This window comes from Choloepus didactylus, chromosome 2 (genome assembly GCF_015220235.1).
Source record: "Choloepus didactylus isolate mChoDid1 chromosome 2, mChoDid1.pri, whole genome shotgun sequence".
NCBI lineage: Eukaryota > Metazoa > Chordata > Mammalia > Pilosa > Megalonychidae > Choloepus > Choloepus didactylus.
In genome coordinates, this window is record NC_051308.1 from 185,187,751 (window position 1) to 185,200,890 (window position 13,140).

Consider the following 13,140-nt stretch of genomic DNA (forward strand, 5'->3'; position numbering starts at 1 on the left):
TAGCTTCAACCAAAAAAAAAAAAAAAAAAAAAATAGAAGATAGAGATGGCCCTTCTCAGTATCTCACATTTTAAAATAATTGTTTCTTTAGCAAAAGGAGCCTTTTTTAAGACACAGCTAAAATTTATACTTCAAAAAAAATCTTCAATTGACATGTAGTTAGTTAGCAAAAAGTGCAGTTAAAAGCCTACTGTAAGTCGGAATGAACTGTGAGAGGGGGTGGGGACAGAGAGAGAAAGAAGGGAGAGGGGAGAAAGAGAAGAGAGGTTGTTATTCTCCCTCTTTTATTAACCAGTTTCTTTCATTCTAGTGTGTCTTTATTATTTAGAAAACTAAAAACGATCTGGGGCTCTATCCATCCCCACCTAAAATTCTAGAGTAGGTAATGGCTGCCTACAACCTGGTCCAACATATGCCCCAAAAGTAAAACAAACAAACCCATTTGCCATACAAATTGTTTACGATTCATTAAAAAGCAAAATTGCATATCGCGGTGCTGGCAGCTGAGGCCGAGTCTCCACGGGCGGAGAGGGCATTCAGTGCGTCGCCTTTGTATGCTGGGACGGCCAAGCCGGAGGTTCCCACTACGCAGACAGCGTCTGTGCATCCAGATGACGCATGAGGTAATTTTAAAGCTTTATTTGCCTTTAGTGTGAAGCTCGGATCTTGTACTGTCTTTTTGGTTAAAGAACCATCTCAGCAAGAGGAAAGTTATTTATTTATTTATTTTTTCCACTTGGGGAAAATAGCATGGGATATTGAGGCGGGGGTAGGCAGAGAGAGGGAGTGATTGCTACTGAGGGAGAAAATGTGAAATTTGTCTTATTTTAATGAGTTCTCTCCCCCTTCTTCAGAGTCCTCAAGTTCCCATCAATAAAAGGGAATTTACATTACAGTTATTTGTAACTGGCAGATCTAAAATGCTGTGATATGTGGTCACCTTCCAGGGAAATAAAATCGATTTATTCTCTGTGCTAACTTCTACAACTTCTTTGAGCACTCGGACTTCTCACCTCTTTTCAAAGCAAAGATCTAGAAGCAGTGAAGTTGAGAGAAATTTTCCTGTAGGACGCAGCCTAAACAGCAGCATCTGATCTTGCAGTATTGTTTATTTTTAGTCAACTGCACTGCTGAATGTTACCGTCACTTTTATATTTTATATTCCCAGTGGTAAAACATCAGTAAAATGATTTTAAATGAAAAGCAACTTCCAACTAAACTTTACAAAAAGAAACTACAGTTTTCCAAGTTAAAAGCAGAGGAGCATTTGCTGATCTTTGCAAGGAAAAAAAAAAAAAGACACGATTTGCCATAAAAAGTAACAGTCTCTAAAATCTATGAGTTCTTGAAATACAAGGAAGTAGAACGTTTCACCCAGAATATGACATCAGCGCACATTTTTTTTTTAAGGCGTGCAACTTAGCTTAGAAAATAATAGCTAAACCAATCAGTATATTCATTTCTAGTGTTTAACAAGTCGCAAAAGGCAAAGCAATAGGCAACATCATAGCATAGAAGTAAACGTTCTTGCTGGCAGAAACTAATGGGAAAATAAGTGCCCTGAATAAAAGTTCAGGGTTTAAGTGGATAGCTTTCTGCTAGTCTAATTAACCAAACGCTGCATGTAACATTGTCCCGAAACCACTGACAAAGTTTCTCAAGTCTAGTTAAGAAATTCCAAGTTAAAACACACATGTACACACATACCCACAACCATCTTAACTCAAGTCCTTAGGACGAACACACTGCACCCCAAGAAGCAGCCGAATAGAATCCTTTGGTAGTTCACTTTTAATAGTCTCTCAGTCCTCAGAACTCCTAAAACTTGACAAAATGATAGCACCATTGGTCCAAAAAGGGGAAAGAACTCCTCCCGCAGATCATACAGTGAAACCGAACGTGCCTTGTTTTGAATTCCATTTGCCAGTCTCCCCCTTCAACACCACTCTCTCTCTCTCTCTTGCTCTCTCTCTTTCTTAAACTGATATCTATGTGAAATGAGCTGAAGTTCACGGTCCAGTTAGGAACGGATAATACATTCATTGTCCTGGCAGCAAACTTTTTTTTCACTCCCGGGAAGAACTTACGCTTGCCGCAAGAATAATAATTACGGAAAACTAGAAATGCGCTGCTAACGAATTAATTCTTAACGGACACCACCTAACGAGGGCAGTAATGATTTGAGGACTCTCTTGCTCACACGATTTGCATCTCCCATGACAATGAGCTATTGTGCATCCTCCCACCTCTCTCTACTTCTTCTGGATCCAAGATGTCAAAGGTTGTCTGGCCTGGTTGACCATGACATGTGAGTTAACTCATTCTGCAGCCGCATGGTAGAACTTTATTAAAACTTTATTCATATGTAGAGTAACTAAAAGATAGTGTGTGTGTGGGTGTTTTCCACTCAGAGCTAGAGTTCCTAAGAGACAGAAGACCTGCTCTGACATAAACAAATGGGGAAAAGTTAGATGAGAGCTACGGGTCCCCTGATGTAAGGCAGGGAGTGGGGACCCAGAGTTCTCTCACAGGTGACGCCAGGCAATCCAATTAATGGGGCAGAACTGGAATTACCCAGGGCTCGCTGCTCCCCAGCGCCCAACATGCGTCCTCAGAAAATAATGCAGCCAAGGAAAAACCAAGCATCCAATAGTCCCTGAAAACAAAAGTAAAGGGGATGGGAAGCTAGAGAGAGGGAGCAAAACCTGAGGCCAGGGCAAATTAATGATCCATTTTCTAATCTAAAACCAGCTTGGCTGAAATACCCACTTCCACCTTAAAACTTCACATACTCTTAAAACAACAATAATAATAAAAAATAAAAATAGCAAACTCCCAAACACTGTCCCGTGGAAAATCAGGGCGAGCATTCCTGGGAACTGAAGTTGCAGAGTGGCAGAGAGAGGATGGCAAGAGGAAGCAGTGTGAGTCTGCTTTGCTGAAGAGTGTGAAAAAAATCAAATGTGAATTTGATGAATGTGAGGTCTGGGACATTTTGTCAAAGAGGGAGGGAAAGTAGAAAAGGGAAAAAAAAAAAAAAGCAGCCCCGGCTGCCAACTCACCATCCACCAAGTTCTGGCCGAGATGTCGTAGCAGAGCTGCCATTTGATGGAGCCGTCGGAAGCTTTCCCTGCCATTACGCTGTCAGCAAGCTTCATCTGATGCTAACTCACGGGAGATAAGACACCTAATTGAGAAAACATTTGCAGTGGCATGTGGGGCAACATGTAGTCCGGTCCATACCATATGGAATCATGGGTAAAAAAAAAAATCTCCTTGACAATGAACCAATCTCTCACAGACCCAGTGGCAAGGTGAAGTGGAGATGAAAAGTCTTCTGCTCCTAACACTGTCTTCTCCTTTCTCTCTTTTTTTTAAAAATAAGAGCCCACTGCTACACATCAAAGGGAGGTGGTTAAAATTAGGGCTTCATCACTCAAATGATTTTAGTCTGCAAGGTTTTTCCTTTCCTTCCAACAACCAATCCCCCCCTCTTTTTTTTTTTTTTTTTTTTTTTTAGGAGAATAAAGAGATTTAATAGGACAAAGGCAGGTAGTGGACTGCGGAGGGAGATCGCCACAGGCTATTAGCCTAAAATTTCTGCTTGACAGATGGAACTGCTTAGAGACTATCATGCAATGTTTTGGGCTTTTTTCCCCCCTCTACCCCCCTTCTTCGACTTTAAGTCTGATTCAGTATCTGTTTTTCACAGCCACTTTTCTCAGGAACGTGAGCTGCGCATTTTAAAAAACATTTAGTTCAGTTTTGTATCTTACACATTGCATTTGAAGCAAAGCGGAAAGTCTAGAGCTAAACCTGGGTACAGCCGAACAGGTTTTCCAAGGAGTTAAAAAAATGGGGAAAATATTTCCCCTTCTTACTTTATTTTTAAAAAATTAATCCATTAGTTGATTTGATTGTGACAGAACATAAACATGAGAAAACAATGTTCGAGCCACTTGATTTTTGGTTTGGCTGGCATTGTGTTTAGACTTTTGTGTTTTCATGTGTAAATATGTTATTGATATTTCATAAGTTCTAACCTAGTAGGCTGGGTACCACCTTTCTTTCTTTTTTTTTATTTTTTTTAATTCCAGGCTTTATCATTCTTTGCAAATAAAGTGATCAGTCATTATCAATTCAGTTTAACACAATTCAGGCTAAACTTGAAATGAGTACTTCCTTGTTCAGGGGAAATCACATCTGATTTCCTTACTGTCACCACGCCATCTTCTTCACAGGGGCTTTTGACCACACATACTCTCTTTATCAGGAAAAAATAAACCACATCTTGGACCTACCAATAAGAATGACTGTAAAAATTATTTTTTTTTAATGAGAAAAAGAGGAACAGGCAACTGCTGAATTTCAAGTAATTTTATTTCTCGTCTAAGAGGGGAGAAAGAAGTAGAGAGAATGACTTATAGTTGTTATATTTTATTCTTTCAAACTGCATGAAATTAGAAACTGCAGGAATACCTTTATTAAAGCTGACACATCCTATTTTTTTTTTTTCTGAATATAAGTGATTTCTTAATCACCAAGAACTTTGCAATGATATTCTATAGTTCTCCACACTGCTGGCCCACTATACTGGCACTCCTGAGCATGGGGAAATATATCTACTGTCATTTCATTGGGCAAGTGAACTGTGATTATTTAAAAAGTTGTGCATTTACAGCACAACTACCCAGTGGATTTTTTTTCTTAGTCATGTTTTTGACTGAATAATATTTAGGTGAACTTTTTTACAACATATTTTAAGTCCCAAAGGGTTGGTGGCTTTTGCTTTCGTATTTCGGATCCTTTTCCTTCATTTCTTATTTGGTGTCTTTTTAACCATTTATCATTAGGGAAATAGCAGTTTTGACAAAAATAATTTAATTAAAACAAATTTTACCCAGTTGCACCTGAATTGTTTTATACTTTAAAGTGTGAGGTACAGACTACTCCATGGCATGGACAACGAATACAATATATAAGACATTTTTTCTTTCCCATCTCTCATTGTAATAGGTTTTATTGACATTCGATAATTTGAGAGGTAGGAAGTGAGATAGTGTATGACCATCAAATATGGATGTTGCCATTGCTCTAATGAAGCATCCTCGTATTCTTTAGTATTCTGACATCACTTCTCTTTCAAAAAGAGACAGCACTAGCATAGGAAATGTTAAGTTACCTTCACTGTCCATGAGAAAATGGACCTTCGTCCAAGAACTTGCCCTGAGCTCAACAGCCAAAACATTTGTTTCGTTGTGTCCCTGCAGCATTATTAAAATTACCTGATCTTTCATCAGTTTATCCCTTAGAGAAAGAAAAGGGGAAAATTTGGAAATTCTGTATCAAATTTAAAATAGCACAAACCCAAAAAAAGGGAAAAGAAAAAGAAGAAAAGAAATTAAAATACTGTTCTGTCTTTGACTCAGCATTCTATTCCGTTTCATCCTTTTCTACTTTTCTCTGAAAAGCAGACAAAACCAATGCTTCTTTGCTTTTGGGTCTCCTCTGCTTTCTCCCAGAACATGAAGGCATGGACATTTCGGGCTAGTGGACCCACAGCCTTACAATTTCTATCCCACAGTAACCCCTAAAGTTGGAGGTATCTTTTGTCCGAGCTGCTGAATTTCTGAGACTCAAAAATGTCCCATGCGTATCCATTATTTATGAATGAATGGTACACAAGATAAACTGAGTCTAGATTTCACTTTGTGAATGATGGAATACCCAGGAAGATTTTGCTGGAGAGTGCACAGTAGTTTTGAACAAAGAAATGATGAATATTATTGGATAATAGTGTTTTAAATCCAGAACAATTAGGTGCATTTAACTTTATTATTGTTCTCTAAGAGGCTGGTGGAAGCTGTCCTTTCCCATATCACAATCAGTCTTTTCAGAGTGTGGCCTATCGTTAATAGCCTTAAAACAAGATTAAATAAAACATGTTAAATATTGCAATTATTGTGGGAAATATAATTATTTGGTGAGCATAATGGGGAGCAATTCAAGCATTTAACATGATCCAGGAAATGCTACTCCAAACAATTGCATTTGCTTTATGCATTTTTCCCCTTTGATTGCTGACAGATGCCTTTTTGGAAACAAACATCTAAATGGTTTGCCTTCAGTTAAAAAAAAATAGCAGAAAGTGGCTACATGTTTTGAATTTAACTCTTGTCATTTGAATACTTCTTCCTGCTGCATGTGAACAAATCAGAGGCAAAAACAGCACCAAAGTCTAGAAATAAGGACGTGGACTTTCTTACTTCCTTTGAGCATGTTTGATACGAAGTAAGAACCCCCTCGCTCCGGAGTCAAGTGATGAGTTAATCTGCTGGAGGCAATATGAGAAGGAATAGTCCCCGTGCCTATGGAGGGGCATGAGAAAGGGACTTACCTTCTTATAACGTGTTCTCAAGCGAAGTTCTAGTCACTTTCCAGCCTCATTTTGTCCCTTTTGTTGAATGGGAAGAACTTGGGAGCACTCAGAGAATGGAGGAGTTCCTTCTTTGTCTTCGTTGCAGTACATTTGGATAAGGGCCTTGAAGACTCTGCTGCCAACAGGTGTACAGTACCAAGAGTGGTTTCAGTTTTTGTTGTATATTGTTAAGAGGCACTATGAAGTGGAATATTAATGATTTTCGGAGGTTGGATCGTGAAGTGGTTGAGAGCACTGTTTCTGAGTCTGATTACCCAAGTTAATATGCTGGCTTGGTTGGCTACTAACTGGGTGACCCCTCCCACATCACTGAGCCCCTCTGATTCTCTGTGTCCTGATCAGTACAATGAAGATAACAATATTTACTATATTGTTAGGAGTAAAAATGTGCATGAAGTGCATAATACCTGATATGCAATGAGTGCTCAGTACTATTGTTTTATTATTGATTTTTTTTTCTTATTATTATCCCTCTGTTGAACGAAACGCACTTTCTTTCCCCTTCTAGCCCTGTCCTGCCAGGCTGGGTTAGGTATCTTCCCTCTGTGCTCCCATCACAACCTGTCCCTTCCTCCGATGAAGCTCTTAGCATCCTCCCCTGCAATTATCTGTCTCTCTCTCCTCCCTTCTCAACCTCGAGATTCCTGAGGGCAGAGACAGTGTCTTGTTCATCTTGGTAGCCACAGGATGGAGGATAGCACTGAGAAAACAGTACGGGCTCCCTAAATGGTTAGAGGGACAGTACAAGGCTCAGAACACCAGCATATTTGAAATTTGATTGCGTTCTTCTCATGTTTCTTTTTACCTTGGCTCAAGCTGTTGCTTGCCTTCCCAAGTTAAACTGCTCTTGAAGTCCCCAGTCCACAGTGATCTCTAGGTCCTTTGAATTCCTGTTGCCTCCCTTATCTGTTTTGTCCACTGGTGCATCACATAGACTGTATTATTATTTATCTTTATATGAACATATACCTTTCATTCATCCGTTCACCTATTTAACAGCATCTTTGGAAATGCAGAGAATTAATTTTTTTCTCCTCCTTTTCTGTTGGATATTTGTAACTCTAGGAAAAGAGCAACTTGCTTTTGAATGGTGCAAATAGTAACAGCTAACATTTACTGAGTGCTTCCCCTGTGCCAGACAATTTGATGTATTTTTTTCCAGGTAGATCCTAATGAGCATTTTATATTATTCTTACCATTTTGTAAACAAGAAAACAGGGGTTCTGTGAGGTGAAGCAACTTGCCCCAGAGTTAGTGACAGAAGCCGGATTCAAGCCTAAGCATTATGACGCTAGAGCATCACTACTCTGGCTGTCTTCTAAACCGTAAAAGAAGGGAAATAACGGGGCTTTGCATCTGCTGTGTGACAGGCGCTTTTTAGAGCACTTTTGATGTATATCATTTAATCTTTACGGCAACCCTATGGGGAGGGTATTATTGTTTCCTATTTGTAGGTTGGGGTCAAAAAGGTAAGAGTCTTGCCCAATACCCATACTAATCAAGAAGAGCAAAGACTTAATCTCCAGGATCTTGGAAATCACGAAATTACAAATGCACCCTGTTACCCTGTTCCAGAATTGTAGAGAAGTTCAGTTTAGGTTTATGGATTTGTAGTTTTCTTTTCTTTCCTTTATCTTTAAAGCCTGTATTCAAGAGAGATTACCCATTATTAACACCTAGGCCTTTCCTCTAACCTTAATCAGGAGGAAAATCCTAAAATGGTGTTTGGGATATCATTGTCATCACATGGAAGTTTTGTGATAAGAGGAAGACTCAACACAAAAGGATATAGTCTTGTCCCTCCAAAGACAAGAAAATTCCCGCAGTCACTGGTGGGAGATTTATCCCTTTATGATGAAAGCAGCAAAGTTCTCTGCAAAGGACACATCGTTACTGGGCATGAGTGTGGTTCCTTAAATGAACCAGTGTCCCAAGTCACCTGGCATGGGTTTCACACCGTATGGTAGAAACGAATGTTGTGAAGCTGAAAAGAGCAGGATTGAAGAAAATGCCAGGGGGTCCAGACAGCCCATTCATTTTAATAAGTCTAGAGATTGCCCAGATTTTTGTTCTGGGCTGTTTTTTTTTTTGCTTGATAAAAAATACTGATTTTTTTTCGGCAGAAACTCACCTTATGCACACAGCAAATAATTAGTTTTCTTCTTGGTGGCATTTCCTATGCCTCATTTCAATTGAGAAATTCTTTGACTTTTACTTTCTTTGCATCTTCTGTTAACCAGATGCCACTCAAGATTGGACTAAACCCTCTGCTCCCTGTTAAAAAGGAAAAAAAAAGAGAAAAAAAAAACATACAACACAGCCCTCTAATAAGTACATTCACAAGTTCTATGCAAGGCGCTTAAGAAAACTAAAAGGTTAATATATTCTAACTAGATGTTGGGTATAGAATGTCAGATCTGTCAAATTTCATTATAACTTGCTGCTCATTGGAAAAGATTTGATTTCTTTTGCCACTGTCCTACTATGTTCAAGTCACAAACTGCCAGCAGCAGCCCACTGCAGCCCACAGGCTGGCAGTGAGTGGGCTCGAGTGGGAAACCAGCCGCAAGGACCATCTGTTTCCGATTTCTAGCTGAGCCAAGATGTGCAGAGAAGTGCATTCCATTCACCAGGCCAGCTTCTCCCCTGCTCAAGTTATTAGTGTTACAAGTGAAATTATCTTTTCCAAACAGCAGGGGAGCTATAATCCTTATGGAACAGGACTTTGAAATGTGCACATGCACACACACACTCACAAAACACACACACACAACATGCAGACATCTTTTGTTAAAATTATGGGGAAGGCTGCTTATAAATTTCATTACAGCCTTCATGGAGGTTATAAAGTATGTTTTATTAAGCGTGATAACTTCCGAGGCAGTAGCGTGTACATTGGCCTCATTTGGTCTAATTGAATGATCACATATCTTTAGCATGCTTTTTGTGGGCATGGTTAAAAATGACAAGATGAATGTAGTTAAACTATCTTAAAGTGTAACAGCTTTCAAAAGTGTAATGGGTTTTTAGGAATAAACAATGTGAGCCTTGGCCCAAGGAGGTAATCGCATGCAAGTTGAGAGCTGAGGCTTGTCAACTTGCTATTAAATCCCAAAGGGGCCAAATGGCTGGCGTTGCTGTGTAAGTTAGGGGACTGTAATAAGCCACATCTTTGTTGTTTGGGGTTGAACTTCCACCCAACTCAGAGCCAGCTGCATAAACGTGATTGATCCCTTTTAGAAAAATTTGAGGTGAAATAGCAAGGCTGATAGTGTGATAGAAATAGCAAGAATAGAAGTCAGAAAACCCTAATTAATGTTATAAACACACATTTAGTAATAGGTGCTAGCCATTGTGCTGGGTGCTCAGGATAAAAATAAGAAAGACATGGGACCTGCTTTTGAGGAACTTATTATCTTGTTGAGGAGAAGATAAACAGGCAGGCACTTACATTACAGTGGGATAGGACCCCTGCAGGGTTCTAGCCTTGGTTCTTCCATACACTTGCTGCATGACTTTGGGTTGTCACATCCCCCTGCAGGTGTCATCTGTAAAATGGGGATGGTGGTAACTGAATTCAGGGGCCGTTGTCAAAATTACATGAGTTAACATATGCAAAAGGAGGGGAGTCAGTGACAGGTACTTAGCAGGTGCTCAATAAATGTTAATTTCTATCCCCTCTAATTATTTCCTGAATATTCTAGAACCTTGTAAATTATAGAGTGATGCTCTGCCAGGTTTCTCCTTTGTGGATGAGTGGCGCGTGGAATCCAGTGCCTCAGTTGTGGCTGCATGTATCTGTTAACCAGCTTTGGGTTTCCTGGGGTTTTCCTGCAGAGGTTGCTGTACAGAGTGGTGTAGAATTAGGCCCCTAATGTTCTTTTGTCTTTTTTTTTTTTTCTTCAGGCAGGAAAGGTTTATTCACGCAGCAGGATGGCAGGATGGTGGGGGTACGAAGGAAAGGCACCATCAGCATGGTGGAGGTCTGAAGTAAAGCTTCAGCCCCCCAATGTCATTTTTTTTAAAATTAAATTCAGTTTTATTGAGATATATTCACATACCATACAATCATCCATGGTGTACAATCAACTGTTCACAGTACCATCATATAGTTATGCATTCATCACCCCAATCTATTTTTGAACTTTTCCTTACACCAGAAAAAATCAGAATAAGAATAAAAAATAAAAGTAAAAAAGAACACCCAAATCACCCCCCCATCTCACTCTATTTTTCATTTAGTTTTTGTCCCCATTTTTCTACTCATCCATCCGTACACTGGATAAAGGGAATGTGATCCACAAGGTTTTCACAATCAAGCTGTCTCCCCTTGTAAGCTACATTGTTAAACAATTGTCTTCAAGAGCCAAGGCTACTGGGTTAGAGCTTGATAGTTTCAGGTATTTACTTTTAGCTATTCCAATACATTAAAACCTAAAAAGTGTTATATATATATGGTGCGTAAGGTTGTCCACCAGAGTGACCTTGCGACTCCATTTGAAATCTCTCAGCCACTGAAGCTTTATTTTGTTTTATTTTGCATCCCCCTTTTGGTCAAGAAGATGTTCTTAATCCCACACTGCCGGGTCCAGATTCATCCCTGGGAGTCATATCCTGCATTGCCAGGGAGATTTACACCCCTGGGAGTCAGAGCCCAGGTAGCGGGGAGGGCAGTGAGATCACCTGCCAAGGTGGCTTAGTTAGAGAGAGAGGGCCACATCTGAGCAATAAATCTCAGGAGGAGACTCTTAGGCACAATTATAAGCAGGTTTAGCCTCTCCTTTGCAGCAACAAGCTTCATAAGGGCAGGCCCCAAGATAGAGGGCTCAGCATACCAAGCCGTCAGTCCTCAATGTTTGTGAGAACATCAGCAACAATCCAGGTGAGGAAGTCCAACACTTCCACATCCCCTCCCCACCCAGCTCCTCAGGGGGCGCTGCATATATATTTTTATTCTCTGCCCAAATTACTTTGGCATGTGTTGCTATTTCACTCTAACCTATACTACCCTATCTCACTTCCTTTTCAAAGTTCCATGTAATTCTGGTGTTTGAACAAATTGACTGTGGAAGTTATATTGTTTAGAAAATATAGATCCTACACCAAATAAACATCTCTTCCCTTGGTCTCACATGGAAGTTGAAGTTTTAACACACGGTAAGTTTCAGTTTTTACCCTTTGGCCTGATTTACCCTAGTCTTAATCAGATCTGCTTCATTCATATCTCTAATTGAAGTCTGGGCTCTTTTTCACTTTTTTTTTTTTTTTTTAACAGTTGCTGTATCTGTTAATACTGACATTCATATCTGCTGAGCTCTAGCTCTGAGTTTCAGGTGTCATACAGATACCCAGTGTTCCAGAGACCAATCAGGTTATACATAAAGGGATCAGCATCTCAGAGTTTGGAGACAGCCATTACAATTTAGGAATAGATTTGACTGCTGGAAGAGCTTACAATCTAGGAACCATTACAATAATCATTTCCCTGTTAGGCTGTGCCTAAGATTCAATTCTGAGTTTACACATTGTAGTTAGTCCATATTGGTTAGGCGTTATAGTGTTTGCCTTTGTTTCTGGCGTACTTCACTCAAAATGCTGTCTACAGGATCCATTCCCCTCATTGGGTGTCTCTCAGCTTCACTCCTTTTTGTAGTTGCTCAATATTCCATTGGATGCATGCACCACAGTTCACCATTCTGTTCCTCAGTCAGTGTACCCTTAGGCCACCTCCGCCCATTGCACATCATGAATTCTGCCTCCATAAACACCAGTGTGCAAATGACCATTCATGTCTCTGCTCTCAGATCTTCCAAGTATATACCCCATAATGAGGTTGCAGGACCTTATGGCCCCCACATACTTAGCTTCTTGTGGAACCACCACACTGACCTCCAGGACCTAATGTTCTTTTGGATTATGCTAAATCAGAGGCTGAGTTTTCCAAAAAGGAATTTTTTGTTCTTTAAGAAGCAGAGATCACATAAGTTCATTAAAATGAGGGGAGGAACATGCCAATACTTCTTATTTTGCATATTAAGAAACTGAATCCCTGCAAAGGTAAAAGGTTACCTGGATCCACCCAGCAAGGTAGTGGCGGGAACAAGGCTTCCCAGAGACCCTAATTCTCAGTGTTTCTCTTTGTCATGGCACCAAGTATTTCACAGTGTTTAAAGAGCTGTGTCCTGAATTCCGTGCTTCAGATGGACTCAGCTGCACCCCAGACCCTCTGCTGAGTGTATGGTACATCTGGTAGTTGGATCATTGTATTTGCATCATGTTTTCAGGCAAAAATGGAAGCCATCTAGCATAGCCCCCTGATTGGATAAATGGGAAACTAAGGCCCAGGATCTCAGCTCAGTTCCCTGAAGGCAAACTTTGAATAGAGAATTGTGTGCAAGAAGTTCACTGGGGCATCTCTTAGTATAAACACTTGCGGGGAAGTAAAGGAAGAAGGACTGGACAGAGGGAAGAGTTAAAAATTGGTGTAGTTGCAGGGAATGCAAAATGGTACAACTATGTTGAAGGCAGTTTGGCAGTTTCTTACAGAATTAAACATGGATTTACCACACCATCCTGCGATTGCACTCCTAGGTATTTATCCAAATGAGTCAAAAAACGGATGTCCACAAAAAACCTGCACATGAATGTTTATAGCAGCTTTATTCACAATTGCCCCAAATTGGAAGCAACCAAGATAAGTG

At 40.0% G+C, this 13,140-nt stretch overlaps 1 long non-coding RNA gene across 1 annotated transcript in view; it reads left to right on the forward strand.

Moving 5' to 3' along the window:
• The first annotated feature begins 325 nt into the window (after positions 1-325).
• The window catches only part of LOC119527237, a 134,227-nt gene continuing 121,412 nt past the window's right edge, over positions 326-13,140 (forward strand). The window contains exon 1 of the long non-coding RNA XR_005215349.1: positions 326-623. This is a non-coding gene — a long non-coding RNA (uncharacterized LOC119527237). The remainder of the gene's footprint in view (positions 624-13,140) is intronic.